Source organism: Hemicordylus capensis, chromosome 1 (genome assembly GCF_027244095.1).
Source record: "Hemicordylus capensis ecotype Gifberg chromosome 1, rHemCap1.1.pri, whole genome shotgun sequence".
NCBI lineage: Eukaryota > Metazoa > Chordata > Lepidosauria > Squamata > Cordylidae > Hemicordylus > Hemicordylus capensis.
In genome coordinates, this window is record NC_069657.1 from 311,840,694 (window position 1) to 311,858,161 (window position 17,468).

Genomic DNA, 17,468 nt, shown 5'->3' on the forward strand with positions numbered 1-17,468 from the left:
AGCTGCCATGAATCTCAGGCTGAAGGCAGATTCAGACAAGTAGCGATGGCATGCAGTGCAGCCCCTCTTGGACTCCAGCACTTAAGAACCATAAGTGGAGGAATCACATTTTATTTATTTAATTATTTAACATATTTTATACCATCCAAAACATACGTCTCTGGGTGGTTTGCAACAATATAAAAACAGAAAAAGTAAAACATTAGTTAAAACAAAAACCAAAAAGCTTAAAATGTTACAACAATTTAAAAAGTTTTTAAACAATATTCTAAAACAACATTAACAACAATCAAAACAATATCAGTTAAAAGCCTGGGTGAACAAATGTGTCTTAAAAGACTATTTTAAAGCTGTCACAGATTAGGAGGGTCTTATTTCAGTAGGGAGCGCATTCCAAAGCCTCGGGGCATGAGCGGAGAAAGCCCGTCCCTAACTGGCCACCAGACAAGCCGGTGGCAACTGCAGACGGACCTCTCCTGATGATCTCAATGGGAGGTGGGGTTCCTGACGAAGAAGATGTTCACTTAAATACCCAGGGCCCAAGCCAGGGCTTTATAGGTTATAACCAACACCTTGTATTTTGCCCAGATCATATGCTGATACAAACATATCAAGCTGCTTTATACTGAGAGACCGCTGACCATCTAGCTCAATATTGGCTTCTCTGATTCACAGTGGCTCTCCAAAGTTTCAGATAAGGGCCTTTCCCAGATCTTCTGCACACGCATGCACTCTATTTCTGAGCTATCCCCATTTTCCCCACTGAATGTTCCCTGTGTTTCAAAAAAACCCAAACACAAATCCCCCTGCACATGAAATGCTAGCATATCACAGAGTAAGGTTTTCATCAACTTTCTTTGTTGCATCCTTATTTCCCATCTACTCCTGCAAGTTGTTTATTCAAACATATGATCTTTTCTACAGCAGGCACACATATGCACACACAGCCTGAAGTGGTACAATCTGGAAAGGACTGCATCATGTACTATTGTTGCACATTTGAACTGGCCCTGTCACACTTGGCAAAGAGTGCCATCTAAAAGATCTCCAGCAAGTGTGGGTTGTATCACTTGTGGTTCAAACATTATGAATGTCCTAGACAAAAAAGTAGTGTGAGAGATTAGTACTGCTTGAAGATGCCTTTCTCTAAAAGTCCATCACCCATTTTTACTTTTGAAGAAGTCCTTAGAAACATCATCACAGCAACAGAGCTTTCTTCCACTGATAGATCCTTTAGGGATGTGCAAACAGATTTGATGTCAAATGGGTTTGATGTCCAAACTGGTTTGTTTCTACAGTTCAGGGTTAAATCGAACCACCCCGTTTGGTCCGATCTCGGACTAATGCACACCCCCGGCCATTCAAAGGGAGGAGTTTGTGAGTAAATTTTTTTTTAAATAGTACTTACCCGCTCCAGGGGGCTTCTTCAAGGCTTGGGGGGGGGGGGTTGTCTGCACAGGTCCCCCTTCTCCCTCCGGCCTTCCTTGTGGCAAAAAATTGCCCAGTTCAGGTATTCTTCAGCCCTTTCTGGGCTTTCCCTCCATCACAGCAGCCAGCCATTTTGGAGGTCTCTGCACATGAGCAATAGGCTCCTGTGTGGCCAGATCATGACCCAGGCCATGCAGAGGCCCATTGTGCACATGTTGTGGCCTCCAAAATGGCCACCGCAAGGGGGGGAAGGCTCAGAAAGGGCTGAAGAACACCCAAACCTGGTGATTTTTACCACAAGGAAGGCTGGGAGAAGGAGGGGGAACCTCTGCGGACAACCCCCATGGCCTCAGAGAAGCCCCCTGGAAGGGGTAAGTACTAAAAAAAATTGTCTTTAACTTGACTCATGAATCCCTTGAACCAAACCCAACCCACAGGGGTTCAGTGGGGGGCAAAACCGAACTGACCCAGTCCTGTTCAGGTCCAGCTCAGACTCAAACTCAACCAGGCCAGCCGGTTTTGTGCACATCCCTAATATCCTTGAAATTTATCTTTTTTTCTCCAGGCACTGAGCAATGGAAACAGAGAGATAGGATTATACGATATCCTATCCATCAGCCTGTTTTATCAGTTAGTAGGAAGACACAAGAAGTTGCCTGAGTGCATGACAAGGATTTCTTACAGTTCCGAATTCTACAAAGGCCCTTGCTACCCTCCTCTTAGGTGCAGTCTCCTGTTTCTGATTTTCCAGTCCATTCTGAGCCATCTCTCCTAATACAGCTGAGAAAAAACACAATGTTTTCATTTCCAATCAGCTGGGGGTTTTGCTTCATTTTGTTTCGTATGGGTCTGTCTTCATTGGAGATCTCTGTGCAGTTGAAAACTTGGCTCCATTAATACGTTTTCTAGCACCTGGAAATGTTGATTGCTATATATTGCTATATTATACCTATATGGAGAAAAAATAAATAATAATAATTTAAAAATATAGCCACACACACACACAAAAATCAAGGGTGTAAAGACAGGCAGATGTGCATACTGAAGATCAAACGCTTGCATATCAATCTTGCCTCCCCATCCACCAACTCACCTGTTTGTTTGTTTGTTTGCTTGATTGATTGCTACCACTGCCACCTCATCTGGCTGGGCTGTAACAGTGCTCCTACAGAGCTACTGCTCCATCCCTGCAGTCAGGGACCTGAGAGAGCAGTAAGAACATAAGAATATAAGAACAGTCCTGCTGGATCAGGCCCAAGGCCTATCTAGCCCAGAATCCTGTTTCACACAGTGGCCCACCAGATACCTCTGGGAAGCCCACAAGCAGGAGGCGAGCGCATGCCCTCTCTCTTGCTGTTGCTCCCCTGCAACTGGTATTTAGAAGCATCCTGCCTCTGAGGCTGGAGGTGGCCTATAGCCACGAGGGGTGTTCACAAAACCAGCTGGCCTAGTTTGGTTCAAGTCTGAACCAGCTTCAAACCAGATTTTACACTTCAGTAAAATCATAGGGACAATTTGCTCTCTCACACACAGTTATGACTCTGTCCTCACTTGCAACAGCTGCCACAGCACAGCAAGCCTTGGGGGTTCTACCCAACATTGCCACCTCCTGGAGTTGGCCTTTTGATGACTTCAGTTTTGATTACTTGAGCCAGCATACTGTAATATTTTGAGGGCTGGACAAACCCAGACTCAGATACTTATTCAATCATGAAATTGGATGGGTTACCCTGGACCAGTCACTCTCAGCCAACCCACCTCACAAGGTTATTGAGGTGTGTGCCACCCTGAGCTCCTTGGAGAAAGGGTGGGATATAAATGCAATACATAAATAAATACACAAGTAGGGTAAATGCCCATAATACTGACAAACAGCTCAGATTAAGCAGGTAAGGCTGTAATGTATTTAGGCATTGGCTTCTGTCAGCTAGCCGAGGAAGGAGAAGTACTTCAGGTCATTGCTGGACTTGTACGTTGCATGTAAGCCAAAGTCTGTAATATTTCTTGGATACTGTAATTTATTATGTTCCATAACTGTATGTCTCTCACACACACTAAATTCCCACAGTGGGCTGCAATTTCAGTTACAAATTGATTGGCTCCTGAGATATTAAAGTTGGCTTGGATGTATTAGCGCTTATTTTGCAATTGGTTTTTGAAAAAGCGATAACATCCCCCACTTTTCATATATTTTATGGCTCACATGCATCAGAAAAATTACTTTTTGGTTAGAATTCCAGAAAAGCAAAATATAATTTATCATATAAATGTAGTAGGGAAACTTTGCCTACTGCAATCACACTCTTCATTGACATCTTAGAGGTTTTCAGCTCCAATCCCATAAAAATTCCCAGGGTAAGTATATAACTGAATCCCAAATATATTATAAATTTTTCAGTACCAATAAAGCAGAGCAGGAATAGCTGAAGCTATGACTAAACTCAAACTCTGAACAAGCCAAAATTTTATTTCTAATTTGAAACAGGAGTCTAGAACTGAGGATATAATCTCACATTAAATACTATTAAAATGATATATTTAATTTACAAAAGGGAAATTTGATCAGCATTACTTGGACATGGAAGTGAAGGTGTGATAGACCTTATGCCCTTTTAATTCTGAGACTCTAATGATGGTGGTATGGCCACTTTATGTTCCTGAGCCTTCAGCTATTGCCTGCATTCTCCCCATTTTCCTATCTCCTAGGCCCCATTCTTATACAAGCTACTGGAACTTTCCAACATACTTTTTATCATTTTTAAAAACCTAGAGAAAATTCAGCCTTCCTGTCAGTGACTGGATAGGAATTTAGATGCATGCTACAAATGGCCATAGCTGTTTAAGCAGAAGCATGCCTACATCATATACATCTCAAGCATATTGTTGGATCCATTTTGTCTGCTTACCTTCTGTATTTTATGATGACCAAATTGCGGAGGCTATAACAAATTTCCTAAAGCAGTCCTATGAGAAATTCAGCATTCATCAGCTTGCCTTTATTAGAATGTCCAGATTTTCTTGAACTTGGTTCCAAAGTACAAGAGGTCATTGGCAACGCACACAAACTTTCAGGGAGAAGTCATAATCACTACATTATGAAAATAACTAATACTCCCATTGACATACAGTACTTGTGTTTTCCTGTCTAAAGATACTGTCCTACTATAAAATCCACTGAGATCAGAAGTAAGGAGGTTGCACAACATGTCCAGCAGGAAAATCAATCTTCTGGATTCTTTTTACCCCCGCTCTGTGGCAGGAGAATGCTATATAAGACTAAATTCCCATATCTAACACCAAAGACACGAGTGGCACTGGGGGTCATTCAAGTCCAGCAGCAACTGATGCTGGTGCACATTAGAGGATCCAACCAGCTAGGTCAATCCCTGTAACCCCATTCCTGTACCAGTGGCAGTGGTGGTATGAGTCACCCAAGAGACTCACACTGCTGCTGTGCCCAACACCCTCATCTACAAATTGGCGAGTTCTCCAGAGGCCCCTGTATAATCATGGAACCTCTAGGGGAGGCTCCCATTGACAGCTGGGAAGGGCAAAAGAAGAAAGAGACCTGCTTTTTAGAGTTACTACTGAGTAACTTAGTTTCTTGAGTAACTTAGTGTGGATGTCAGGCAGATTCTACTTTGTTCCTACTTCTATAAAAATTAATCCATATCTCTAAGACATGCACATTACTGCACATCGCTGTTACATTTATTTTAGGAAAATAAAACCTAAACCTTTTCCTAAACCGTTAATAAAACTAAACTCAGCATTTCATACCCTGACTTTTTAATTTTTAAAGTATACCTTAGGTAATCTACCACCATTTTCCATCTTTCAGAGATATCACTGTAATTTCCCCTTGGCTTTAAGTAGATTGTCATTTTAACTGAAGAGGTAATTTCCCCAAACCTCCTCAAATATTCACTCTGTGGTTTTCTTTTCCGCTTTCCACTTCTTCGCATAAACTATTCTTGTGATTTTTAGCATGTGGAATATTAGTTTCTTCATTTGAAAATATCTCACTCGGGATCAAGATAGTTTAATAGACATACAAAGGGTTCGTTGCTAATTGCCATTTAAGAGCCTCATTAATAACTTGCATCATCATAGAATATTATTTCAAACTCAATTCAAAACTGTTATTTGGGATCCTGGAGCTGGGTTGCACATAAGCCTGTAGCCAATGAGGAAAGAACCCTTGGCACCAGGTGCGTAGCTATAATTGAGCGAAAGGGTTCCAAGAACACAGGCCCCCAGCTCCTGAGGGCCCTCCAGCTCCACCCCTACCTATTTTCTTCATTGTCTCCCTCACTCTGGGGGGGCCGCCCGAGAGAGGGATGAACACGGGCCCCCTCTCCCCTAGCTACGCCCCTGCTTGGCACATTGCAAATAAATACCTAGAATAAAACTTGCAAACAGGTAGGTAGGTAATATTTCTCTTTGCAACTCAGCCTTACAGTATGTAGCTATGAAGCATGTGGCTTTGAGGGTGGGGTCATACATTTAGAAAAAAGATTAACACATAATGAAATTGGCTTGCACAGCCTTTGACCCACCAAGTTGAATGTTGCCCACCAGTCATGTTTGGCAGGTCACTATGACCTTGATAAAGCTCCTGTTTATGCTATCTGCCTTCAATTCAGGAGTGGCAGATGACACTAATGGGAACCAGCAAGCATGTTGCAAACTACAATATGTGGTTGGTGGCCTGCATCCAACTTGGTGAACTATGAGTCATGCATATTCTATAATGTATTTGTTGGATTCGTTTTATTTTGAACATCAATTAGGTGAGAAATCTACAGTTCCTCTCTTTTGGGAAACTATGTTTTGCGGGTGGGGGGAAACCATAAGTCTGAGGGGGAAATCTATAGTTTCCCTCTATGGGATTTTCAAGTCAGTGAAAGATGCTGTCACTTTTAATGAAAATTCACAGCATCTGGTAACAGAGACATCCTCAATTATATTATTTCACAGGGCCTCAATTCTCAGTACATGTATGTTTCTTTCACTTGAGACAAAGGAAACAGCAGAAACCGTAGGACCAAAGCTCATGCTGTGACCCCTTGTCATGCTAGCATCACTCCTCCTGGAAACTGAGTTGATGCTTGTTTGGGGAGGAGCCCCAGTACAGGATCCTCCCATGTAGTCTGGGGTTTTGACTGCTACCTATTTTTATTGTATCACTAAAATGTCAGTAGGTATGCTTAGCGGTTTTTGTTATAAGCTACCTTGCATCATAATTTGTGAAAAAAACAGAATATACATTTTAAATAAACAAACAAACAAACAAATAAGTAAGTAAGTAAGTAACCTCCAAGCAGTAGCGTACACACTGCAGATTTCTTCTGAGTAGGGGCCCTTGGCTCAGCATTCTTGTACTGGCGCAGCACTTTGGCAATTGCGTTGCATTGTGTTTGCGTGCAAATTGTTTTTATATTGAACAAATATGTTTTAATCATCCGCTATACGCCATTTGGAATGCAGTCTCAGCACAATGCTTTTGGAATTCTCCCCCTCTCATGCTTTCCAGACTGTGCAACTAATATATACAGCCAGTTCCAGACTTAGTAGGCAGATTCTAAAGCTGCTCCACCCCAATAGTTTCAAACCCATCTGGAAAAGAAGAGGGAGATTTATGTTTCTTGAACTTAGCCATTTGGCTCGTAGACCACCTAAGCCCCCTGGAGTCCCATCAGAGCTGAACTCCTCAAGACTAACAGGTTACAACAGCTGTGCCTCAAACTATTGGACATACAACATTTCATGTTTTATTGTGTAGGACAGCTTCTCCAACCCAAAGCAAATGATGTTTCATTATAGAAGTGCATGTTCTGCTGGTCTTTCTTAAAAATACTCCAATTTAGCAAGGCAGAACAACCAAAACCTCATAAATGAATAACCTAATTCAATGTTAAGGGCTTAATTTTCTGTTTCTTCTGAATTTGGCCCAAGCAATTAAAAAAAATTGGTCAACGTCCTGAATTACAAAGCACGCATGCATTTGCTATGTTCCAGAGTAAAGCAGCATAGGTAGTCACAAGGGGAGGCAACTTTCCCCGATCTCCCCTTTCCTCTGAAGTGCTTTATGACCCCCCAAAATATGCCCTTGATTGCTGAGTGATACGCAAGGATGTATTTTCAGGGGTCACAGAGTGCATCAGGGAGGGAAAGGGAGATCGACAAACATCTCCATCCCATCCCACACTGCCTTATTCTGGAACATAGCAAATGCACGTGTGCTTCCTTTGTACACTTTGTAAGTCAGCCTGTCGGCCAGTGATGTTTTTAAAATGATTTCATCTTTTTTTCCCCAAAGTGGTCAATGGTCAAATACTGAAGTCTCTGTGATTTCTCAAAGGACATTGATCTTGAAAAAGCATAAATTTTTGTGAAGTAGAATTTTAAGGCTAATAGATTCATCATGAGTGGAATATGGAATAAATTTTCAGTGTTGGCACATTACTCTATAACCTGTCAGTAATTCCTGCAATAAAGGAAGGAAAAGCCAGCACAGCACAATGAGAAATCCCAAAGAAATATATTTAGATCCTGCAACAACTTTGCATATTTATATGGGTATTCCATTTCTACATATCCTGTTCCAAAGGCTGGGTAGGTAACAAGGCTGGGTAGGCAGGTGCACAGACACACAGACACACAGACACACAAATGCAAAAGCAACTGTTAAAACCCAGTCTCCTGCTACAGTTATAGCAAATGAAAAGCATCTCTAGGATGGAGCTGGACACTGATATTCTGCATTCAAGCACTGCATACTTTCTCTAGGACTAACTTTGCAAAATATGCATGTCCATCATAAACTTCATGGTGGTTTCTCCAGTTGCCACCTTTGGAGAGAAATAGGAGGCCAACAAGATGTAACTGGGAGGGCAAGGAGAGACAGAGGGTGAGCTCAACTAAGGTAGGGAAGGTGCTGCTCTGCATCTTCTCAGATGACTCAAGCTAGCTCTACAGTACAGGTATTTTTGCAAGATCTGCTGTGAAATAACTATATATCCCTATGTTAATCCAGAGCAAGGATGGCCAGCTGGCAGGCCCTGGGCCATTTCTGGCTCTCTGCCCTTTGGTGACCCTATCGAATGTTATTCAAGGCACCTGGAAACATTTGGTTTGAGTAGTGTTGTTCAAATGGAAAAAGGAAAAACAATATCCAAATTCAGATGAAACGGGAAACTGGAGGTCTCTTCACCTCCAGTTTCCAAAGCCGGTTTCCAAAATCCAAATTGGGCAAACAGGAGTTAAGGGTGAAAAGGGACCCTTGCCAAACTCCACTCTGAACCTTCAGTCTGAGGAATTTCACTGCCCTTAGCTCTGGTTTTGCGGTGCCATCATTACAGCTGAATCCTAGCACCGCAGTTTGGGCCCCACAGAACCAGAGTTGGGGGGAAAAGCTCATCCCTCACTTGGTCCAATTGGCTGTGAGGACTGTCCTCTTGTCAAGAAGGAAGCCCGCACAGCCAGCTCCCCCACCTCTCTGCAGTTTTGCTGACTGAAGAGAAGCAGCTCTCTCTCTCACCCGAACGTGGACAGGAGAGGGTGGGAGGGGGCACGGAACCATAGGCCTATTGGACCCACGGTTCTGCATTCCATCTGAACTGGGCCATTGTCAAACTGTAAAAGATAGAGATAGTCTATACTTCTCTGTTACATCTCTCTTTGGATGTTGTGTCATGTCTCAACTATGCCCAAGGACAATTGTTGCATAATAATAGTGAAACTCTTACTACTAGATGGCCACACATTTGTGGAGCCTCAACTTCTGCGAGATAGGCAGTTGTTGTGCTAGTGTATACTTCTGGTCCTCAAAACATTGTCCAGAGCACAGAATGGTCCCTGAGAGTAAAGAAACTGACCATCCCTGCTCCAGACTGAAGCTGCAATTACCAAATGATATTCTGTACCCTCCTGTGAGCTGCCATTAGCTAATTTTTCTGGGGACATCTCTTATAACCACTCAGTCATTTATTTTAAACATATAAAGCTGGAAACCAGATTTTTGGGGAGGCTCAGTTCAGATTAGACTTGATCAGGAAAAGGATTCAGTCAGGAAAATGAAGACAGAAAGAAAAAAACATTTTTACTTGAGATGATGACAGCAGGCCATAAAAATTGAATGTGTATATCATGAGCAATTATGGTTAGATCATTCTCAACTTTCATAAAAACTCTGAGAAATTTCAAAGCAACCAATTTTTTTTTTAGCAATAAGTACAAAATATTTATTTCTTAAAACCTGGTAGTACATTTCCCTTCCAAACTTAAGCCGTTTTAAAGATGGATATACTTTCATTTGTGTCATTCCTGGACCACACATACTATTTGTTTTCACTGGTGCCATTCATATTTCTGAGTATCTGTCCTTTTCAACAACTTTCAGTAATGACACCTTCTGATTTTTTTTTTTTAAACCCTTCATTATTCGTGGACATATATTAAGAGAGTTTATAGACCAAGAAATAAATGGGAAAATAACATAGTCCAGAATCTTGCCAAATAGTCTGAGATTCCCTAAACAATTTATTTTTCCCTTGCCAAGCAAAAGAGTAAGCAAGAAATTCTCTGGAAAACCTAAAACTAGAGAAAAGGAAATACCAATAATTTGGGGCAAGCATTATGGATGACAATTCTATATATTCATCAGACTGAGATGAAATCCGTAAAGAAATTACATAAGATTTTCATCTAAAAACATTAGTCCAAAAATCCCTCCAAAACAACAACCACCTAACAACATAATTCAAAGACGAATATTGGCATAACAGTTATGTGCCAGCCTGCAATCTTACCAGTAAAATAAACCATTCTTACATAATAGTCCAAAGCTAAATAACTGTATTTTGCAAGGAGAGAGCAACAGTCCTGATTCAACTCAGCACAGATTCCCCTCCCAGTGTCTATTGCTGTTGTTTCTTGTATTTCTTTTCAGATTGTAAGCTCCTTGGGACAGAGAACCATTTTCTTATTCCATTTTCTCATTCTTTTTGCTTTGTAAACTGCTTTGTGAATTGTTTTTGTTGAAAAGGAGGAGAAGGAGGGCAACAAAATATTTTGCACTGATTTTGACATAACATTTAATTCAGTGGCAAAGAAGACAAGCATCTGGGGCACTAAGCACATTAACCAAAGTGAAGTCTGTTAAAACTTCAAGAAAATGGATAACTCTGTACTGAATAACTAATAAGCTATAATACCTAATAATGAACTATATATCCCTATTCAATTGCAGAGCAGAATCCACACATATTAGACATATTGAAAGATAATGCAAGTGCATGTATAGTGTAATTTTCATGCTTTCTAAATATTAGATCAGAAAGGATATATTTGTATGCCATAAATATGCCTGTCACAAAACTTAGTATTACGATAATTTCACTGTTAGTCAAGAGATGGTAACTGTTTGTCTAAGCTGCAAGTATGTGAAGCAAGAGTGACCACTGAACTGTTACAAACAGACTACAAAAATCCAGGCTCCTTCTTGCTTTGGGAAAATTGCTTAAAGGGTCAAATTCAAACAATAAGGACCTCAAAAAGTCATTGTTCCCTCCTGAGAGAACTCTCCATGGATGTTATCCCCATGTACATGTTTTAAGCTTTCCTGGAGCCATAGGACTTATTTGGATGATACTCCAAATGGCCCAGTTGATTGCATGGGGGAGGAGAGTGGGTCTTCCCCACACAGCATGCAGGCACTCACCTAATTGTGTGTGAGGGAGTGGCTCTCTGAACTGCCCCTTACTGTGCAGTTTTAAAATTGCACTTTGGGACAGTTTGGATGAACCATCACCACCCCACAATCAGGTGGTGGTGTGCTGAGTGGCAGGGAATCATGCATGCCCACACTCTCCTGTGCATTGAATTCAGCCAGCTTGTGATTCTGGAGACTGACAAATACCACCCCTCCCCCATAGTGCATGCTGTATGTTCGCGGCACCAGCATTCCATCAATCAGGATGTCAGCCATTGTTCGTCTTTGTTTTTAAAATGTGTATCTCGGTCCTCTTAGCAGTTACAATTAATGTCACAAAACAAAATCACAAGGCATTTTTCAATACCCTATTGAAACCATAAAAACCAACCAGCAATGATCCACATAATGGCTGGCATGCCCTTCAGCATCATGCATATCATTTAGAACCACTTGCGCCACAGTGAGACTGTAACAGACATGCATATGGAGCTGTGCAAGAGGGCTGTTTTGCTACCACTCACTCCTGTGAGGTCGCAGGTTGTGCACTACTTGTATTGAGAATAAGGGCTGCGCATATTTTCATGTAGAACAGAATGTTTCTGGGGGAAGAGGAGGCAGTCAAAAATCACCCGTCCCATACATTTACCAGCACTGCATTAGTAAAATGCAGCAGCACTGGCACTTCGTAATTGGGAATGCCAGCCACGGACTGCAATCCTGCACAGCTCTAATGATGATCTACAGGCAAGAAAAGACATACTTTATTTTGACAGTTAGCCAAGACCAAATATTCCGTCACAGAAAGGATGCAAACCTTTTCTGTCCTAAAGTGAATAGTCCTGACACACACACAAGTTATTAAAAGCACAGGAAAAATATTATCTTTTGAATCCTTCCATTCTAGTCAGCAATATCACCTCCCATTTTAAGGAAACCTGTCAGCATGGTCTAGTTACTATGAATGCATACTGTGTACTTCACTCAGGTTGGAAGTTCCAGCTGTATTCACTAAGAAACACTTCTTTTAAAGAAGCTCTTTTCTGGGGGGACAAGATGGAAGTAGGAAAGTCCCAGGTTTTTTATTACTTTTAAAAAAATGTACATGCATTTCATGTCTCTGATTTATATATTTATCTATCTTATGCCAGGAAGAAAATGTCACTGCTCTTAAAAATAGACACAACACTTGATCCTATTCAATAACAGTTCATAACAGGAAAAAATAATAATTTTGCAGGGGCTCAGGGATGTTTCTAAACCTTCGAAAGTATTGGATTAACATATGGTTGTCAAGACTAAAATGTTATGAATTGTAGTTATGAGTTATAGGCACTGGTTTAATAGCTGTCTGACACAAATGTCAGTTTTCTGTAGGAATATATTCAGAAGTATGAATGTTCAAGTAAATAATGTAAACTACAAATAAATTTGCAATATGATTTGAATCTCAAAAGTAGCGTTATCAAACCTTTGATAACCCCAGTGGTTATATGCTTCCCCCTTTGACCTCTTGGTTCTTGCAGTGTTCTCCTCATTCTCTACTGTCTCCTTATGACATTAGGTGATCTGATATTATGTGGGGCTCTGCTGTTAACCTAATCGTGATTTCATCTCCATTTCTAATCTTCATACAGATGTACCTACAAATATAAGAGCATTATCAAGGAACCTAAGCCACAGCATCAAGGTCTCTGATTCACACCTATAAAGATTAAATATAAATGAAATCTATAGCTGAACATTCCTAGCTACAGTATATCTCATATTTGAATTTCCTTAGCAACTTTTGGTTTTAATAAAGAAAAACCTGGCATCCACAAAGGACTCCCTTTTTATTATTTTGTAAATCAGAATTGCTTTTTTTTAAAGTAGCCTGTGACTGATATCTATAAACTGAAATAAATAGATATGTTCCTATGAGGCTATGAGATATCTAGTGAGCACACAAAGGGCGGAGAGTGAACAATGTGGAAGAAAGTTGGTTACAGCTCTGAAAGTTTAAATGCGCTGGGATAGCAAGGCAAACAAATTCTGAGATATGAATAGACTCCATGACAAATAGAATGCCACATTATTATGCTCCAGTTTGTCTCCAAGTAGAGGGAGAGTTTGCAAATGGGCAGTCTCAGTCTGTAAAGGGAGACATGATTAAACCAGATGGGAGTCTCTACTTAGAAAATCATAGTCCAGTCCTTCAACAACCCAAACATAATCCTATTAGAGTCAATCACATTTTTACAGAATATCATTTCAAAATTGAGGAGCTACCTGTCTCTGCATAACTGCCCACATCTTCAGTCCTCTCCAACAACATCCAAAGAAGGTTAACCACAGTTCAGTCACATTGATACATTCAAATGCTTAGATGCATAGTTTTTGTGAAATTATACAAATCTGTCCTCTTATACAATCTCTCCTATTCACTGCGTTCCAAGCTCCTGGCACCGAAGGATGATTTCTTAAGGTTCGGTTTTATTGTCTGCTATGATACAATATGGTCTGTGTTCTTCATTATTCTCTCCTCGCACAGCTTAAGTACCTGGTCATGCAAGACACTTGCTAAGATACACCCAGCCACTATCACTGTGAAACTCTTGGCTATTAACTGAAATGTTCTAATACACGGTTTGCTCAATTTTCCTATCACAATTTTCCAATTTTTGTTATTGCCTCCTTAAAATATCAGAGGACAATCATTGCAAACAGCCTTTTAAAAAAGTTTAGAACCCCAACTTTCCCCTCCAGAATCTTCCTTTTTCTTCTTTCTCCTGTGAATAAAATGATCGCTGGTTGTGCTAAATAAATAGGTTACTCATTCTATGGCAGAGCCAGGTATTCTTCTCAAAACTGTTACTAAGATTTATTCTCTTTATTTAATTTAAAAGCCATCTGAGCAACTTTATGTTGATAATTAAGACATTTAAGAGCTCTTTCTGGAGTTCCCCACCACCACCACCTATTTTTTTTCACATTTCCTGTCTGTTAATCTGGGCTTTCAACATTTTGGTTCTTTTCCATTTACTGATCTGTTCAATACATTTTGGGTAGGGATTTTGTTTAACGGAATACTCCCTTCACCTATCTTTTTAAAACTGATCTCTTACATATTCTCAGTTGTCCCTCCTCTCTTTTATATCTGAGTTATTCTAGTTTCAATGAGTCATCCTCTCCACCCACTAAGACCCAGAACTGTTTTCACAATGCCAGGATTTTAAGGAGTAAATGCCTAAATCTTCAACATTCTTTAGATATCAGAATCCTATTCCACTGAAACTTAGCTAGAGTGTGCCCATTACATTTTCAGAAGTTAGCAGGGGCATTGCAAGTTCTGAGTGGGCCCTGGGACAAAAAGTGAAGATGGGTCCCTGCTGCCCCCATGTCGCCTTCTTCAGAGAGACACAAGGGGGAAAGCAAACAGCAAGATGTCACCCAGCCGGCACCCTTATTCTCACGAGGTATGCTGAACACTTGCTCCTTCCAGCATCTTCTCCAGTATTTGAAGACTGTCAAGCTTTCCACCCTTAATCCTGATTTTTCCAGACTAAGTAGTCCCCATTTTCTCAGTCTTTTGACATGTGACCTAACTACCTTTTACGGGTATCCTTCCCAAACTTGTGATGCCCAAAATTTAGCATAATACTCTCAATAAGGCACATGGGAAGCTTCTGACAGGCAGCTGCCTGAGCAGGGCATAGGCAAGACGCCTCCGGATGACATCAGAGAGGTGCCTCAGGAAGAAGGCTGGGGCCATGCGAGGGAGGAGGGAATGAAGGGAGTGGAGGCAGCTGCCTGTAACCAGAGGGGGAAGGGTTAATAAAGCAAGGCAGGGGCCGGAAAGGAGGGTGCAGGGCTACTCAACATGCCAACAGCTATTTAAGATGTGAACTGCTTGGGATGAGGAGGCTAGCAGGGAGAGTGGCGGACTCCTCAGAAGAGAAATAAGTGACCACTGGGACCCCACAAAGCCTGGAGGAGGAGGAATCAGGTGATAGGGAACCCCTCCCCTCTGAACTCTGAAGCTTCACGGCAAGGGGTAAGGTGCACCGGAGCACAGTCATGACAAGTGGGGGGCTCACCCGGGATCGGAAGAGTAAACAGAATGTCAGACCAGGTACCGGATGGTTGAACGGGGGGGGGAGCATATAAACCCTGTGCCAGCAGCTGGCAGCCCAGAATGAAATGGTAAGGGGCCTGAGTGAAGGGATTGCAGCTCGGTAACCTGGCCCACTGGTACCGGTAGCTTGGCAGGATGGTGTCAGTGTACTGACTCACCCTTGAAGACAATATTGAGGCCTTTTTGACAACCATTGAATGGACCACCATGGCTACTAATTGGCCCAAAGCTCATTGGGCTGACATATTGGGGCTGTATCTGATGGGTTTCCACCCAGGGGAACATTAGAACTATGCCGGTCAAGAAAGTAGGTAAATATGAGAAAGTAAAAGTGGCCAGCCTCTACCAGTATGATGTAACAGAGGGAACATATCACCAAAGGTTTAGGGCCCTCAAATTCCTAAAGGGGACTACCTCAGGCTTTTGTGGCCAAGTTGAAGGAAAGGCGTTTAAATGACTGCAACCAAGGTCAGCAGGGGAGACCCGTTTGGCTGAAAAGGTGGTCCTTGAACAACTTACCCAAGGGCTGCCCCCCACCCCCGATGCCAGGGCTTGGATCATTTGGAGCTGACCCACCTCTCTCAAGGCAGCCACCAAGCTGCTGGAAAACTATATGGCAGCAGAAGGGGTGGAAGGAAAGCCAGGGCAGAGGGGGGAGAAGCAGCACTCAAGGGAAGCCCGATGGACCCCAAGAGGCACCAAGGCCTATGAACCTGGAAAGGCGAGAACATCAGGCTGAGGGTTCTAAGGAGGGGAGGGCTGAAAGGGACAATGGATACATCCTGAACCAGACAAAGAGGAGGAAGGAAGTGAGGAAACCAAGGGCCAGATGCAAGGCACCCGGAGAAGATTTGACGAACCATCAGCTGGAGCCACAGGAAGGGGTCCCTGTTTTACATGTGAGCATATGGGGCATTTCAAAAGGGAATGCCCCTACATGGAATGCAATTGTTGCCAAGGGAATGGGTGGAGGGCTACCAGGCAAGATCCTCTGATGGTTACAGTGTACTTGCCTCCTGCATCCATCACCACACCTGCCCCGTACCAGTTCATGCTTTCCAGCTGGTCCTGCCCATGGGCTTATGCAAACTCAAAGCCCTGGTAATGGAGGACCTGCCTTATGCTCTTCTCCTTGGCTGGGATTGCCCCAGTTTCTGGGCCATGATACATGAAGCCACAAGGCTCCTTACCGTTTCAGAACCCTGTGTCTATGTTGACGATGACCCTGGGGAGGGACAGGCACCCAAGGTGCGACCCCAGGTGGACATTGACCCTGACCCAAAGTGGGCAATGGATCCCGACTTCTTGCTAACTCAGTGGGATGACCCCTTGCTGAGGGAACTGTGGGCTGATGCTGAGGTGCCCTCAATGGAGAGCAGAACAGGCTGAGAGGAGGATCCAGTTGGATGGCTTGAGGTACAAGAGGGGGTCCTATGGCGCACAAGGAAGGGGGTGGGGGTGTATGAGCAACAGTCAGTGGGCCCCCAGACATACAGGGGCCAGATATTGAAGAAAGCCTACAACTCCCCTTGGGCAGGGTATCAAGGGAGCAGGAAGACCTTAGACAACTTAAAGGGGTGATTTTTCTGGCCTAGAATGGGGAAGGCGGTCCAAAAGTACTGCGAGACATGTCCGACTTGTCAAAGAGGTGACGCCCATAGTCTGCCCATTGAGCCCGCCAGGTTCCCTTTTGAATGCATGAGGATGGATTTTATAGGCCCTTACCCCGCACGGTCAGAGGATATCGCTATGCACGAATTACAGTTGATTATGCGTCACGGTGTCCCAAGGCAGTGTCACTGTGAACCATGCAGGCTGCTGGGGTGATGAAGGCCCTAATGTGGCTATTTGCACAAGTGGGGCTACCTAAGGAGATAATATCGGACCAAGGTACTTTGTTTATATTGCACACCATGAAACAACTGTGCAGGAGTCTAGGAATAAAACCGAAGGTGGCCTGTCCAAAACCCTATCCAAAAGAAGATCCTTGTCCACAGCCCCAGAAAACCACTGCCAATCAGTATACACAATACTGAGCTAAATGAACCAATGCTCTGACTCAATATAATACAATATGTGTTGTTGAAGGAGCATCTATGTGTAGTTAACCACTGGGTTACCATAGTGGTTTTATAGATTCATATGAGTATAGTTATATGAGTGGTGTGTATGGTAATAATATTCTTAACTCTTATTAGAATTATATTC

The 17,468-nt window shown here is 42.5% G+C and overlaps 2 long non-coding RNA genes across 5 annotated transcripts in view; one reads left to right on the top strand and one right to left on the bottom strand.

The window, feature by feature from the left end:
* Positions 1-1,700: 1,700 nt before the first annotated feature.
* On the bottom strand, positions 1,701-15,436 carry LOC128341044 (uncharacterized). 3 transcript variants are annotated; one of them, XR_008314163.1, is made up of 5 exons: positions 13,415-15,436; positions 12,615-12,786; positions 4,335-11,884; positions 2,522-2,629; positions 1,701-2,377 (listed from the first exon to the last, which is right to left on the bottom strand). It is a non-coding gene; the product is annotated as an uncharacterized LOC128341044 (long non-coding RNA). The 3 variants fall into 3 exon arrangements; XR_008314162.1 differs by having other exon boundaries at positions 2,522-7,047; XR_008314161.1 differs by having other exon boundaries at positions 2,522-11,884.
* LOC128341045 (uncharacterized) overlaps positions 14,895-17,468 on the top strand; it is a 37,687-nt gene continuing 35,113 nt past the window's right edge. Inside the window, exon 1 of one of the 2 annotated variants that reach the window (XR_008314164.1) lies at positions 14,895-15,179. This is a non-coding gene — a long non-coding RNA (uncharacterized LOC128341045). Of the gene's footprint in view, positions 15,180-15,231; positions 16,160-17,468 lie in introns of those variants that run through there. The other variant, XR_008314165.1, reaches the window with a different exon arrangement.